General features: G+C 36.9%; 1 non-coding gene across 1 annotated transcript; it reads right to left on the bottom strand.

The window, feature by feature from the left end:
* Positions 1-627: 627 nt before the first annotated feature.
* Positions 628-734, bottom strand: LOC124889038. Its single transcript, XR_007047656.1, has one exon. It is a non-coding gene; the product is annotated as a small nucleolar RNA R71 (small nucleolar RNA).
* Between the last annotated feature and the right edge of the window lie 3,840 nt (positions 735-4,574).

The following is a 4,574-nucleotide window of genomic DNA, read 5'->3' as shown; positions in this document are numbered from 1 at the left end:
TTGATAATAAGTTTAAGTGTTAATGACTTCATCTTAGCGGCTAAATTTTTACAGGATTAGCTGACTATAGGACTGACGAGAGATAAAGGGTTGGTAGAGCCTTTTGCAGAACTGGAACTGATATTTTAACAAAGGAAAAAAGCTCAATATCCCAATCAACAGGTTGAAATGACTCACCCAGTTGATCCAAATGACCCTATCGATCCAAATGTCGGTAATTTCTCAGCTTCGGTTATGCCAGGTGTTCCTGCTCAGCCAGATACTAGACCTATTCGTGAAGTGGCAATCCTACTCACGAACCATGTGACAAATAGTATTCACAAGCTTGAACCAGGAGGTCAATTTGAATTGAAATAAAATATGGCACAATTGTTGAATTCAGTGGGGCAATTCCATGGCCTTTCATATGAAGACCCGTAATAGCCCATACGGACCTTCCTGGAAATAAGAGATACTTATATTACTGAAGAGGTGAATTCTGATTATACCAGATTAATACTTTTCTTTTTTTCTCTAACCGGGGAAGAAAAGAGGTAGTTATATGTAGAACCACCACTCTCCATTACTTTATGGGATAATCTAGCTAGAAGTTTCCTTATTCAATTCTTTCTATCAGGGAAGACTGCATGTTTGAGAAGTGAGAGTCTGAGTATCAGGCAAAAAGAAGGAGAGAATCTCTACCAAGCTTGGGAGAGATTTAAGGGTATGCTCAGAAATTGCCCTCACCATCATCAGTCTAATAATGTTTTTGTTCATACTTCTATTTAAGAGATTAGAGACAAACACCAAGATTCTCTTGGATTCATCAGTAGGTGGGCAGGCTCTTGAAAAGACTTATGAAGAAATATACACATTGCTGAATAGGATTTCACAAGGGAATCCTGATTGGCATGCTGATTTGAGGAGTGCTCCTAAGAAGGTTGCTAGGGTATTAGAGGTAGATTAATTTACTGCATTGCAGGCGCAGATTACTTAGCTTAATAACATAAAGTTGGGGGTTCAACAAGTAGCAACTACATCTAATGTAGTCCAACAGGCCAATTCTTGGTGTGAGGTTTGTGGAAGTAGTGAACATACAGCCGATGCTTGTATTACTAATCCAAATTCTGTCAACTATATGGGGAATACGAATCGTCAGGGACAACAAAATTTTGGTAACATGTATAATCCTAACTGGAGGAACCATCCCAATTTCTCATAGGGTGGAAATCAGGCACCAAACACTAATCAGTATAAGGGGTCAGTGCAACCAAATCAACTGCAGGTTCAGAATAATCAGGCTACTGCTCAATCAAGTAACATGGAAGAAATGCTGAAGCAACTTTTAGCTCAACAAGCACAGTTTGCAGCAGAAGTAATGACTTAACAAGCATAGTTTGTAGAAGAATTAAAGAGTCAACAATTACTTATGAGAAATCTAGAGTTACAACTTGGTCAAATTGAGGATCACAGAATACAAGACCTTAAGGAGCTTTACCTAGCGATATGAAGGCAAATCCAAAGTAGGTAAATGTAGTGACAACAAAGAGTTGGTTGCAGTTAAATGAGGCAGTATCTGAGTAGGTTAGTCCTACAACCACTAAATATGATCCTAAGTTCAATGAAGAGAAAGGGGTAGAAGAAAAGCTGCAAGTGATCAAACTCATAAGGAAAAAAAGACTTTACCCCTACCATTCCCTCAAAAGGCAAGAAAGCATCAGGAGGAAGCGAGTTACAAAAAGTTCTTAGATCTTCTAAAGTAGGTTCACGTAAATCTTTCTCTTGTTGATATTCTACAGAGTTTCCCAAAATATGCAAAATACCTAAAGAATATAGTGACGAACAAGAACCGGTTGACCAAATATGCTATAGTTACACTTATTGAGGAGTGCACATCCAAGATTCAAACAAACTACCCATGAAGCTAAAGGATCTAGGTAGTTTCACTTTGCAGATCACTATAAGGAAGACCATCAATTCTCGTGGATTATGTGACTTGGGGGCTAGCATAAATCTTATACCCATATCTTGGTACCAGAAGATGGGTCTTGGGAGTCCTAAACCCACTACTATTGTTTTTCTATTAGTAGATAGGTCTCTTGCTAGGCCTGATGGTATTATCGAAGATGTCATAGTGTAAGTGGTATCCATAATCTTTTGGTGGACTTTGTAAATCTTGACTTTGAAGCTGATCCTGCTTTATTTATTTTAGGATGACCTTTCCTAGAAACAAAACAATCATTAATTGATGTAGCAGCAGGGAAGATAACACTGATAATACATGATAAAGTAAAGGTTTTTGATGTGTATAAGGTGCTAAAATTGCCAGCTATATATGAGGAGTTGGTCTGCTATATCCGTTATAGATCTTGAGTCTGATCAGAGGCTTTTATTATCAGATGATTCATTAGAGCGAGCATTGGTGGGTCGTGATCTCTATAGAGATTTGGAGGCATTAGAATTAGTTCAAGTCATGAATTTGGCAGTCATTGAAACAAGAAATTTACCTTTTGAGCCATTGAATAGGCCAATTGGTCTATCCCCTAAAACGTCAATTGATGAAGCTCTAAAATTAGAGCTTAAGGTTCTTCCTCTTTACTTAAAATATGTTTACCTTGGTGATAATGATACCTTACCTATTATTTTGTCTGCAAGATTATCTGATATGCAGGTTAAGGAAGCAACGATAATGTTAAAAAAAAAAAGAGATCGGGTGGCAGATGTCTGACATTAAAGGGATAAATCCAACTTTTTGCATGCATAAAATACACATGGAATAAGGTTTCAAACCAAGGGTGCAACAAAAATATAGGTGTAATCTAGTGATGAAAGACGTGGTACGAAAAGAGGTCATCAAGTGGTTTGATAATGAGATTGTTTACCTAATGTTAGATAGTAAGTGGTCAATTCTAATACATTGTGTGCCAAAAAAAAGGTGAGATGACCACAGTTACTAATGAAGCAAATAAATGAATTCCCACTAGTATGGTAGCTGGATGGAGAATCTGTATTAACTACTGGATATTGAATAAAGCCATAAGAAAGGACCACTATCCTATCCCATTCATTGATCAAATGTTGGATAGGTTGGCAGGGCAGGAGTACTACTATTTTCTTGATGGTTACTAAGGTTATAATCAAATCACCATTACTTTCGAGGACCACGAGAAGATAACTTTTACTTGTCCATATGGTACTTATGCTTTCAGATGCATACCTTTTGGCCTTTGTAATGCTCCTGCAATGTCTTAGAAATGCATGATGGCAATCTTCTACAACATAGTTGAAGAATTTGTCGAGGTATTTATGGATGACTTCTCTGATATGGTGATTCTTTTGATAAATGCTTGCAGAATCTAAATCAAGTCCTAGCTCGATGAGAAGAGATAAATTTGGTACTGAACTGGGAGAAGTGCCACTTTTTGGTGAAGGAAGGAATAGTCCTTGGCCATAAAGTGTCATTTAGAGGACTAGAAGTTGATCGAGCTAAAATTAAATGATTGAAAAGTTGCTACATCCAGTCACAGTGAAGGGAGCATGAAGTTTCTTAAGGCATGCAGGTTTCTATAGACATTTTATCTAGGACTTTTCAAAGGTTTCAATCCTGATATGTAAATTGTTAGAAAAAAAGGCCAAGTTTTATTTTGGGGCAAATTTTCAAGAAGCCTTTGAGAAGCTGAAGAAGAAGCTGATGAAAGCTCCTATTTTGATTTCTCCAGATTGGGAGTTGCCATTTGAATTGATGTGTAATGCTCGTGACATGGCTGTAGGAGCTATTTTAGGGAAAAGAAAAGACAAAGTATTTCTCTCTATTTACTATACTAGTAAAGTCTTGAACGATGCCCAAATGAATTATATAGTCACTGAAAAGGAGATATTAGCGGTATTTTATACATTTGATAAATTTAAAGCGTACTTGGTGGGCACAAAATTTATTGTTCACATAGACTATGCGGCCATCAAGTATCTCTTCAATAAAAAAGATGCAAAGCCTAGACTGATTCGGTGGATTTTATTTCCTCAAGAGTTTGACTTAGAGGTTCATGATTGAAAAGGGTCAGAAAATCAAGATGCAGACCATTTATGAAGGTTAGAGACTCATGATCATATTGTTGATAACTTTCTCTACATTTGAGAAGAGTTTTTGGATGAAAAATTATTATCTATAAAGGAGTGTGAAGTTCCTTGGTATACGGACATTGTGAATTTATTGGCAAGTCACTTTTACCCTCCTGAAAGTACAATTCAACAGAGGAAGAAACTGCTTTATGATTCTCGTGCTTATATATGGGATGATCCATATCTTTTCAAGTAGGGTCCGAATGGAACTATACACAGATGTGTTCCGGAAGCTGAATTCACACAAGTGCTACAAAAGTATAATTCATCTCCTTATGGTGGCCATCATAGGGGTGAAAGAATAGTAAGAAAAGTGTTACAATCTGGTTTCTTTTGGCCAACATTATTAGAGATGCTGTGGCTTTCATAAAGAGTTGTGATCAATGCCAGAGATTGGGAACAATTTCAAGGTGTCATGAGATTCCCCTAAATAATATTCTTGAAGTTGAAGTATTTGATGTTTTTGGAATTGATTT

Source organism: Capsicum annuum, chromosome 11, assembly GCF_002878395.1.
Source record: "Capsicum annuum cultivar UCD-10X-F1 chromosome 11, UCD10Xv1.1, whole genome shotgun sequence".
NCBI lineage: Eukaryota > Viridiplantae > Streptophyta > Magnoliopsida > Solanales > Solanaceae > Capsicum > Capsicum annuum.
Note: the sequence above shows the minus strand (reverse complement) of the source record. Positions and strands in the feature narration are given on the sequence as shown.